Genomic DNA, 12,236 nt, shown 5'->3' with positions numbered 1-12,236 from the left:
CATTGATAGCCTTACCCTCCATGAATTTATTCAACCCCCCTTTAAAGCCATCCAATTTGTTGTCCATCATTACATCTTGTGGAAAAGAGTTTCATAGTTTAACTATGCTCTGTGAAGAAGTACTTCCTTTTATTAGTCCTGAATCTCTTTATGGGCTAACCCTGATTCTAGTAGAATGAGAAGGAGAGAAAAATGTCTCCTTATCCACTTTCTCCACACTGTGCACAACTTCATTTATACTCGACTACAAAGGACATGATAATGGTGCATTGTTTTATGTGCATATGTTGCAAACGCTGTGGACATATCATAGGCTCTCAGTTATGAAATATTCCATTCACATAACATTGCACATATTCAGTGTGTTGGCTGTCTCAGCAGGTTGCTTCCACTTGCAAACCTGAAGGGGGTTATTGTAGCTGTGTTTTGAGTTTCACAGAATGGAAAGGAAATCTTTGTTCACATAGCCCTTAGCATGCATTATTACAAGCAAATTTGGTTGAATTTCGTGGGAGTTGTTTTGGACTGTAACGTAAGTCTAAGAAGATCCTTGCATGCAAATGAGTTATTGACAAAAAAGTGGCTTAATTGGCATGGCCTCTTTTCTTAATTTAGATCCTTCTTTTATATTCATCACAGTTTCTGCCTGTGCTCTGGTTACAGGGTCAAATGAAAATAGCTCCAACAGAGAGAGGTGCTAAGTGCCATTTTTGTACCACCTCCTCATTACTGAAGCGATCCGTGAGCCTCTTGTCTGTGACAGTGGGAAGAGGGACTTTGGATATGTTAGAAAGGCATCAGTGCAGAGGTGCTGGAGGGAAAGAATACAGTCAATATTTCATAAAGGGTTCTCACTGTGGAAGAAATGGCTCAACCTCAAGTTAAGCCGGTGCAAAACCGGAGTGGCCCCCTTGCTTTCTGTCCAGCCACATCTGACTGTACAGATCCAGCCAAAGAATGTTTCCTTTGTTGTGTTCATGATGCTTACTCATCTACAAGCCATTCCCCTTTTAGAGGAGTCTATTTTTACAGCATAATTTCCATCTGTCTTTTGATCTTTTACCACATAAGAGGCTCAGATATTAACAACACCCAGCCTGCCCAAATCTAAAGAGACGGTGACAGCATCGACTCAGGATGTCTGTCCATTTGGGAATCAGGGTTCCTGTTCACATAGCACTTGTGGATGGAAAGACGTGCTCTTCACTCTTTAGCCCTGAGCACAAGCCTTTATTTTTAATCGGCTTGATGACTTTGTTGTCGTTTGTGCACTGTCATTAATCCTCTGGATGTTCCTGAAATATAGTGGGGAACTGAAAGGCCTGTGGCAGCTTCCCCAACCTGATGTCCTCCAGATGTGTTGGGCTATAACCCATCATCCCCAGTCAGCATAGCCAATGGGCATGCCAGCTGGGGATTTGGGGAGTTACAGTCAACACATCTGGAGGGCCCCAGCTTCGGGAAGATAGATATATGTTACTTCTGCATTTTCTTGCCATATTAATACGTTTTCTCTCTAGGCATTTCCCATGAACCCCTTTTGTCACAAGTGTAAGGCAATGTGAGCTTAGCATCTGTCATATCTGCTGCTTTCCTTGTGGTTTGGTTCCATTACAGCCAGGACTGGAAGTGGATTGTTAACATTCTGCCCCTGATGCATAAAACCTAAGCAATATGGTTTAAGAGAACGAGTGAACTCAGTTGAAAAAGGCAGAGAGGGAAGGTGAGAGAAACAAATGTTTGCAAGTGTGCATTAACTCTTGATGAATTAACCTTACTCTCTCCGGTCATTAATAAAGCAGAGATCCAAATGAGCACAGAGAAGCATTTTGCAAAGTTGCAAGGCATTTCTATTCATTCAAGTTTGATGATGGGCCAATACAATACGTCCTGTCTGACCTATTGCAATAAGTCAGCGCACCTCACCTTTACGATCCCAGTCACAAATCTAGCATAAATCACCCAGTCACATAAATGTGAATAATGCATATGTGAAAGAAGCAGCACTATGTGTAAGATAGAGATATTTCCCGGAAACATTTCACCCGCCCCCTCTTTTCATCTGGAGATTGCAAACAGTTAGCTGAGCTTGAATGAGCTTGTCTCTGGTCAAGTTATCTGGACAGCGATCCATTTATTTAGGACAGGGTTACATTTGGACCTGAGCGTTGCAGCCTTTCATGCCATCACATGAGACATCCTAAATTTCATTGTATTTGCATCCAGTTTTTCAGCTCTCCAATGAGACGTCCCTGCAGAAGGGAGCTTGACTGGGGGTGTTTAGTGATTTCTCAGATAACAAGAGCTTTGCATTTCTGTGGAATTCCCATTTGCTTGTGAACTGCTGCTGCCGCTCGCCTGATTGATATATGACTGCAATGGCACTTTTCCATTTGACATTCTCCCTCTCTCTCTCTCTCCCTCTCTCTCTCTCCCCCCCTCTCTCTTGCTTAAACAACAGCCCTAACTTTTGTGTGTTGCAAATATAAAAGGCAAGCCATGTGACAGAGGGACAGAAGAACAAAAGCATTTGGAAGTAACAAGACCTCTTTTTAGCTCTTCAGTTTTAGGAGTCCAAAAGGAGGAAGGAGCAGCACATTTTGCTAAGGTAAGCAAGCCTGTAGCAAAGAGCCTTTGTACAGAACACCAAATGTTTCATGTACTTCATGTGAACAATTTGTCCGTTGACAGCCCCATATTCTTTATACATCTTGTGCTATTGTTAATGAATCTAGATTTAAAGATTACCTCGGGATTCGCTGCCTACATCTTTTTATTGCCTGTAATATGCCTTTCATTGTGTATCTCCTGAGGATGCCAGTGTGGAGTCAATGGGAAACCAACAGTGCTTCTGGATATAAAATAGTTGCATTAAATTTGTGCCTTCTGTGTCGGGTTTCTCTTTGTGGCTTTGCACTGACCCTTGATTGTACAAGACTGAGCAAGAAGAGGGGGTGTTGTGTGAGTTCAAAAGGGGGCTAGGGTACCTTCAGCACTGTCTTTGTCCCATTGCAATGGGACTCTGTGAACCCAGGCAAAAGCCCCTGGTTTAAAATGGAGCTGTTTACTTTTATTACAATTTATGTATGCTAATCCCCTGCCAGCCATCTACTAGAGCGCTTAGAATAACTCAAAACAATAGGCAATATTTATTTCTAGCCTTGTGTGTCATCTTTTGCAGGGAGTACTTTTCGGTTTTGTGGTGTGTGTGTGTTTTCTTCTTTTCTTCTTTTACTTTAGTCTTTATCCAAACTCCTGGGAAGTTTTGCCATAGAGTGCACAGCAATGGTTATGGATTAAGATGGATTTAATATGTGCATTTGATTGGTTAAAAATGGTGAGGAAATCCACCGTGTTTGTCTTGGCTGCAGAACAGAGGAGATATATTGAGCAGCCGGCTTACCCCTTCGGCGCAACCAATAATGCAATGTGGATGCCTGTTCGGCAGATCAAACCGGGGGATGCTCAGGCAGGGCACAGCGTTCAGAAATAACGTGCCTGGCCTCCAGGACTGGCTGTTCAAAGAGGTTTCTGCTACCTTGTTATCATTATTTCTGGGGGGATGGGGGAAAATAAAATGTCCCCTTTTAAAGCAGCATCACTGCGTGAGACAGAAATGTAATAAGGTTGTAAGACAAGGATAATTGTAATGTGGATGTTGAAGACTGAGAGGCAAGAGACCCACATTGATAGTAGGCAAATCTCCCCACACCCTGGAAAAAAACTTTCTCAAAGACATATAGCACCACCAGATACTGAGCAAAAGGTGAAGATTTAAAAACCAGGAGCCTAACTGCATCTTAAGAACATGGGCATGAAAGTGTTGGGTTTTTTTAAAGGCTGCGTTTTAGAGAGAAGAGTGTCCTGCCAGCTAGCCTGAAAAACAATCTGGCTTTGGAAAATGAGTGAACTCCTTAGGCTTAATTTTTTTTCTGAAGGAAGTAGGCATAAGTAGAGTCAGTTTACTGTAAGTGATGAGAGATTAATTTAAAGACAACATTCCCCTACCTCTTTACGAAGCATGTGATGTTTGCCGTGGAAGTGCATGAGCCCCAGCAAGGCAAAGAGACAAAAGGGACAGCACATTTACTCTAAAGCAGCGATAGAAAAGATGCTCTAAATTTGCAATTGAGACCAAATGGAAGCAAGCAAGCAACCCAAGTGCATTGCAAAATGCAGTAATAATAATCTGTGCAGTGCTATGGTGTGATCTCATTTTCACAAGATCTCTCCTCTGCATTTCTTTGCTCCAGAACACTGCTGAATGCCATTGGTCCACTTTTGACGAGTGTTCTCACCAAAATGGATGTATACAAAATAACATTTTGGCTTTCATGTTCTGCAGCTTTGGCTACAACCCATGCCACCCAAACCTCCCCTCACTGGTACTCTAATTGGGAGAAGGTTGCTAGCTTTATTCCTACGATGATACACTTATTTTGATATAGGAGAGGAGAACTGCATCAGACCCACTCGGCCCCAGTTGTAAGGAGCTAGAGGGAAGAGAGGCAAAGAGTTAGTACTGGAGAGAGATCCCCTGTCCCCTCTAGGAAATTGCCTTACACTGAATCAGACCATTGGTCCATCTATCTCTTCAATGACTAGTGGAAGCTCCCTGGAGTTTGCCAGGCTTCTTTCCTTGCCCTACCTAGAGATACCAGGGATTGAACCTCAGACCTTCTACATGCAATGCAAGTGCTCTACCACTGAGTTATGGCCCTTGTGTATCGGACGCCTATACGGAGCTTAACTCTCACAATATCTTTCTCAAGTTCATCTTTCTCTTCCTCCTGCTCCCAAGCCATTTATTTTGTGACACTTTTCCACAAGTGGCTCACAATGTATCAACTGGCAGAAGGCTGCTACTATAATTCCTATGATGATATCAACTTTTTTTAAAAAAAGTAGCAATTACAAATAACCCTAGTGCTAAGAGGTAAAAATACATAATAAAGAGATATCCACCAATCCATACAAATTTAAATAAAACAGTACAAATAAACGGACCTAAACCAATAGCTTGAAACAGAGCAGGAGAGTGAATAAAGCTTCACATAGGACAAAAAATATCCTACCGGTGAGGCTTCAAAGGCTGCAGGGGGTTCTCCACAATTAACCTACAGACATTTGCTGGCAGTCACACCTCTCCCTTCCGGCAGCCTTCCTCCCAGCTTTCATCTGGATTCACCATGCCTGAAACTGGCTGTTCCACCATCCAAAGCAGACAGATGCATACATGCAGCATGATGTCTGTCTATGAACCCAGTTGCCTCTGCTGCACAAGCTATGTAGGATTTCAAAAAGGAATCCTTAAGGTGGGATGGTTGGGGACCAAATTTCTCTCAAGCTAGATTAGGTGCCATTCAGTGAATCATTTTTGGTGAACAATTCATGGAGAAAACACCAGAGTATCCCCCGTACTGTTGAGAATGTTTCTAACTCAAAAGAAAGGCTTAAAAGCAGGTCAGTGTAAATCCTGCAGTCTTTGCAGGTAAGCACAGAATTTAGTAATATGGGTGCAAAATTCAGCATTCTGAGGATCCTTCCTTCCTTCCTTCCTTCCTTCCTTCCTTCCTTCCTTCCTTCCTTCCTTCCTTCCTTTCTTTCTTTCTTTCTTTCTTTCTTTCTTTCTTTCTTTCATGTTTCTTGTCTTATTGTTGCAAAGATAAGCATGCAAGTGTGTGGGTAACATAAGCTGAAATCTTAGAAAACAGAGTAGGACTAAGCAGATTTTTGGTTTCGGGGTGGGGTGTTCAGTTCCCTGCAAAGAGCCTTTCCTATCCCCATAAATGGCAGAAGTGGAATATATGATACAAAACAAATAGATTTCCTTAATCGACCTAGTCAAACAATTCCCCTTAGCACTAATGTCCTGGTGCAGAGACGGTTGAATTCTACATGGCACAAAACACTCATGATTGTGCTTCAAAGGTGGAAGGTCAGAGGCTGTTCTGATTTCAGGTGTCATCATAGCCACCATGTCAGAGTGCTAATGCAAAGCTATCCAAGTTGACTGCCACTAATATGAGGCAATTTGCACATTGTCAGGGCGGGGACAGCTGCTTGCCTCTACACAAGACACACAAGCACTGATGTGCTCGATGAGACCCATCTTGTTGGCTGCTTTGTCACTGAGAGAGCTCTGGCCCTGCCACTGAAAGCAAAGACAGTGAGGTATCCATGGGAAGAAGCACTTGCACCACCACCCCTCCCCACAGCTCCTCTGAGCCATGTCTCTGCTGGGTGGAGAGCTTCCTCCAAAGGTTGTACATCTTGGTCCTTAAGATGGCTTTCCTCATTTTCATATTCTACAAACTGGGCTGCAGACACGGGCTGCTGAGCAGAGGCTTAGAGGGGTAATGTTTGCCCTCTTTCCTCGTGCGCTGTGCCTGAGAAGGAACCTTGAGCAGTCATCATGTTAATGCTGCCAATACAAGGCTGGCCCAAATATTTTGTAGCCTGAGCTGAAGCCTAGCAGACCCTCCTGTTTTTATAAATAAGACTGGCATTTGCTTATTTATTTATTTGATTTATACCCTGCCTTTCTATCCAAAACATGGGCATTAAATGACACTTAATTTAATGACAACACTGATGATGGAACAGCATCTTCCACCACACCCAAAGGCAACAGTGTATCTTAGCAGGTGCAGGGCAGGCCACATGGCCCACAGCTCTCTCCAACACTTGCTGCTGCCTCCCAGCATTTGCCACCTGAGGCACCTGCTTCACTTTGCCTAGTGGTAGGGCTGGCCCTATGCCTGTAGCTGTTGCTGGTTCTACAGATGCAAGAATCATTGAGTACAGTAGTAAATATGCAGTTCCCCAGCTGAATGGGATGTTGCAGCTGTTATTTGTGGTGGTGGCCAGTGAGAGTGGGTGGGTGAGAGAAGATTCCTTCAACATCCCTCAGAAAAGATGGGAGTTAAGGCCTTCCTTTTATGCCCATGTATGTGAAGATACCAGAAAAGAAAAAGACTCCCTGAGGAAATGTGCGACAGAGCAACCACACTTCCCTTTCTGAAGCTTGACTTGTCCTCCTCATGCACTGCAAAATGTGAACGTAGGGGAAGAATATACTCAGAGCTAAGAAGCACATTCCACAGTTCCACACATGAGAAGCAACAAGGGCAGACCAGACCAAAGGTACAGTGAAACAGTAAGGTGGAGCCACCTTAGCTCAGGGATAGGGCCCATGCTTTGCATGTGGCAGAAGGTCCCAGTTTCAATCCCCAGCTTCTCCTGTTTAAAGGATCAGGCAGCAGGCGATGAGAAATAACTCTGCCTGAAACTGTGAAAAGTTGCTGCCAATCAGAATGGGCAATAATGGGTTAGTTGGACAGTCTGATATGGTATAAGGTAGTTCCCTCTGTTCCAGGCTAAGTGCGAGAAGCTGTGGAAGCGGTGCAGGGCAGAGGGGAGGAGATCTAGTTCAGTCTAAACAGACTTCCCACTTCCAGGTAATCCAGATTTCCTTTCCCTAGTTGAACACAAAACAGAGTCCTCTCTGATTAGGGTGACTGTTGTTGTTGTTGTTGCTGCTGCTGCTGCTGTAATTCTCCTCCTCCTCCTCCTCCTCCTCCTTAACTGCTTTTCATTATAAAATAATTACAAAGTGGGGAGTACTTTACAGGGAATAGTCTTGAAGATAGATGTCTCTTTGATGGGCTGTCCAGTCCAAATCCTGGTTAAGGATAAAGAATCCTAGGGAGGGAGGAGGAGCAGGGAGGGCCCTCGAAGTGGCCCATCAGCACTTAGCCCCTGGACAGCAGAGTGAGCAGGCATGGCCCTCACTTAGGGGCTGTCTTGACATCGACTTTGTCCTCGGTTGGCTCCAAATCCACACTGTGTTGGTTATATGCTGCAGCTGCAGATTCAAAGCCACCCCAGGGAAAATAGTTGAAGGTGCAGGGCTAAAAAAGTCAGGGACTTAACCCGACTTTTCCAGCCAGAGTGTGGTCAGCCTGGCTCTTCTGCTGGTCTGTCCTCACTTGGAGCTACTCCAGGGGTGTTCCTGGGTGGAAAGTGACCTCCGATCGGTCCCCAGAAGCCATGGGATGGGATGGGCCTGGCCCGGTGAGACTAATGGCCATCGGAAAGCCCATGCTGCTTTCTCTCATATGGACAACTTGCTGCCAGCATGCACCAGCGATAGTGCGGGGTTTGGCAGTGGAGTGGCACCAACTCTGCACCGTGAAGACAGCCCCCTAGTCTGATGACACCTGGAGAGCAGACTGAGCAGCAGGCACAAAGTTCACCTGGTCATCATCTTCCCCAATAGGCTGAGGTCCATTGCATTTTTTATTTATTATATTTCTAAACTGCCCACCATAACTAATGTTCTCTGGGCAGATTAGTGTTTCTATTTATATTAGTCATTATTTCTAAATTTGCATGCATACATATAAATTGGGATGTGCAAATATTGTACCTTCTTTGGTCTCCTGTTTTTAGGGATGCATTTCTTCATTTTTGGCAATGCATAAATGGCCGCTCTATTAACGAGAGTCATACACATGAGGTTGGGTTTATCACTTTTTTTTATGGCAGGAAAAGCTTTACTTAGTCTGGAGATGCAGCAGCAGGAGACCTTTTCCCTATTGAATTTCTCCCTCTCCTGCCCCTGTTTAAAGCAGGGGTGGGTGGGAAGGGGGGGTAATGTCCATCCTGCACAAGGTGAAACCCTTCCTACTTCCTGACAGTGAACGATATATAACAGAACAGAGCTACCACTGCAGTTTTTCACTCTTCCAGGGAGACGGACATCACATTGTTTAACTTACAGAATTCACTGCAATGAGATGTGGTGATGGCCACCAACTTAGATGGCTTTTAAGAGGGAACAGAAAAAATCTTCAAGTGCAAAGTGTCTCTTTTTCAGGGTTCCAGCCAGCCAGGTACGGCTGGATCTACACTACTGCTTTAAAGCGCTTTAAAACAGTTTTATAGCGCTTTAAAGCAGTTAAAGCGCTTTATAACTGTTATAAAGTGCTTTAAAGCAGTAGTGTAGATCCTGCTAGATATGCCCTTTCCCCAGATACTCCATTTCATCCCCCTTCCCAGATGGTTTTATGTCCTGCCATCCAACAACCAGCCAGCATTTTGCACCTACCAAACATACTCAGTCCTCATTGAACAGCTTGGGGTGGGGGCAGGGCTTCTCTGTCCTTTTGCGTGTCCCCCCCCCTAGATTTTTTTTGGTACATCTTAAGGTTACGGCTAAATGGAACTTCTGCTGCTATGGCCTGAGGCAGGAGAGTGTTGCAAATGGGCAGCGGCTGCCTTTGTGCCTTGCTTCAGGGTGTCCCAGAAGCATCAAGCTTAGAGCTGTATGCAATAGGGCCTCTCAAAACTCTCCACTTAATTGGTGAGCAGAGAAATTTCACAGAATTTCTCTGGCGGCAGAAGGAGTTCTCCAACAATTTCTCAAATATAGGGCGCACCATCAGCAAGGGTTGTAGCTCAGTTCCTCCCTCCCTTTCTTTTTTCTTTTTTGCATTGTCACTGCAAGTAGCATCATCATCAACTGTATCAGCAGCCTGGCCCTCATTTTGCATCTGCCGCAATACCCCCTACTTAGCATTAATCCAGGGCATGGGGGGCAGGGAGGAAATGTAGCTACCACCGGAAAAAAAAAAAAGGAGAAGAAAATTGGGAGAAAATACTCCAAGTGGCCTTTTCTTTCTAGGGGTGGTGGTAAGAAAAGGGAAAAAAATCCAGCCTTTTCTGAGAAAAATATCTTATGAGAAATTTCGGCTTATCTTCGTCATCTTCTTCAGGGTCTTCTAAATGTTACATTTCTGAGAGGTGATTGTGGATGTATCTTGTCTCTAATGCAGATGCTGATAATACCACTCCTTCCCTGCAAGCCTGTGGTGGGTGTGAGGAGGACAGTGTCATGTAGCGCTCTAGGGTACATATGGAGCTAGTCCTGGGCCAAAAATCTGTTAAATTGAATGAGAATGGTTGAATAGTATGTGGGAGAAATTTTCGGCACAGCACTAATTTAGTTGGCCCATGTTGGGAACAAGATGCTGAACCAGAAGGGTTGCTCTTATAATCTGATAGGATTCATTTTCCTGAGCAGAATGTGGGCTGGTTAACTTTTCTGGTCCCCATCCGGTGGGGCAGGGCTTACCAAGAAACAAGTGATGCAGCACGACTAATGAAGTAAAAAAGTCTCACCATAAACAAAATGCTTCTTTAGTTACTTCACATTAAAATCTGCCTTTCCTCCTGAAGCACAAGAGGATGGCTAGTAAATGTTACGATGCTTCAAAACCTCTTTGTGCTACTTGACGTTTATATTATCCATACTGCAACTCACCATTTTTCAAATCCTACTCAGCTGTTGGTTTCAGAAAAATCTTGTGGCAGTGAGTTCCACATGGCCACTGCATAGCAAAAGTGTCTCCTACTGCTGATTTTCAATCAGCCACATGAAGTGCCACAGAGAACTGCATGTGAATTGCAGGCCACAGATTTCCTACATGTGCTCTGTTTGAAGAGCTGTCCGGCCCAACTCCGGTTTAAAGAAATAATAATAATAATAATAATAATAATAATAATAATAATAATAATAATAATAATAATTTTATTTATTTCTTACCCGCCTCTCCCTTTGGATCGAATTATTATTCCTGCATTGAGCAGGGGGTTGGACTTGGTAGGCTTGTAGGCCCCTTCCAACTCTACTATTCTATGATTTTTATTATTATATTTCTATATAGCCCCATAGCTGAAACTCTCTGGGCGGTTTACAAAATATTAAATTAAAAACCATAAAAATGTACAAGAGACAGTATACGCAAAAATAACATAATCTAAAATATAGAACATATTGAACCGTAAGGCAGTGACGCATTATTTCAGATTTATTTGTGGCTGGCTGGCTATGGGATTTCTGTTGTACACGTCAACTTCCATAACAAAAGATAGTTGTGAATCTATGAGCTGTTTTGTCTGATTCCCTCCAGACAAGGAGGTGCAGTGTACCGAGGGCACTCAATGGGGGGGAGAGAGCGAGCGATGCTGTCGCCTGGTCTGACTTATGATCAGCTGTTATTTCCTTTTTATATGTGTCAGTGTGGAACATATTAAAATTTCTCAGTAACGGTATGCATGGAATCCCTCTGATGCCCCACCTCTAACTTAGCAGAACAATAAAAGCAAGGTTGTAGTAAGCCTTTGAGCAGCTGGTTGTCTATATATTCTCCCTCTCTCTTTTTTTCTCACATAATCTAATTCAGAATAGAATTCGGGTAACACTGGCACTACCACTTCCAAGCCACACCGGCTCTCGTTGTGTTTTGCTGGAATTTCATTGTGGAGCTCATCTGAATGAGCTTTCTAAATGGCAGACAATTCTTTCTTCCTTTCTTTCTTTCTTCTGAATGTTCTCACCATTTGTCCATCAAATGCTCCAGAGCCAGCTGATACCAAGAGGGCTCTGAGCCAACAGGAATTCCACTATATCAATATTATTTTAGGGATCCAAATAAATAAATAAATAAATAAATCCATCACTGTTAGAGAGCCTGCTGCTGATAAGGTTTTCATGCTTATTATAACCGAGCTGTAATCCACTTTGGCGTGGCGATGTCAAGGGAGAAAAGGGTTATGTTGCCCTTTAGGACATGCAAGTTTAGGATTGGAGTTAATACTCAGAGTCTGGTTTGGCAAAGGTTAAGCATACCATGACAGTGACACGCACATCACTGCCATAGCACTGAGACTCAGGCTGAATGGGAGCTCAGAGGATGCCGTTCTCCTTGTTAAAAGAAATGAATTGGTATATGCAGGTCTTTTGTCAGTTTTCGTTCAGACGGTCCTTTAAGGAAATTGTGCATTTGACTGAATCAGTTTGCAATGAAAGAATTGAACTCCAAATAGGCTACACAGTGCAATGAAATTAAGGTGTTGTTTTACTTCATTAATTGTGTTATTTTCATCCTTCAATAAAATTTCCAGATTATGCCCTTAAGCGGAGAGGGGAGGGGAGTTTCTCTTGTGATAATAAATCAATGGCCAACACTACCTGCAAGTTTAAAAACAAATCAGACCAGGGCTAGATCTACACTACTGCTTTATAGGGGTATTGAAGTGCACTGATAACTGTTGGGGCAGAATCCACATTCCATCATAGTGTTATTTCCTGCTTTTTATTCCACATTTGTAATGATTTGACACAAGGTGTAGATCCAGCCCAGAACTTTGTAAAAGGAAATATTACAAAA

At 43.4% G+C, this 12,236-nt stretch overlaps 1 protein-coding gene across 1 annotated transcript in view; it reads left to right on the top strand.

The window, feature by feature from the left end:
• The first annotated feature begins 2,278 nt into the window (after positions 1-2,278).
• NDP (norrin cystine knot growth factor NDP) overlaps positions 2,279-12,236 on the top strand; it is a 32,400-nt gene continuing 22,442 nt past the window's right edge. The window contains exon 1 of the mRNA XM_063127549.1: positions 2,279-2,608. The gene's annotated coding sequence lies outside the window, so the exon portion shown is untranslated. The remainder of the gene's footprint in view (positions 2,609-12,236) is intronic.

The sequence above is a fragment of the Elgaria multicarinata genome, chromosome 5 (genome assembly GCF_023053635.1).
Source record: "Elgaria multicarinata webbii isolate HBS135686 ecotype San Diego chromosome 5, rElgMul1.1.pri, whole genome shotgun sequence".
Lineage (NCBI taxonomy): Eukaryota > Metazoa > Chordata > Lepidosauria > Squamata > Anguidae > Elgaria > Elgaria multicarinata.
The sequence above is the reverse complement of the archived record's forward strand: the minus strand, read 5'-3'. Positions and strand labels throughout refer to the sequence as shown.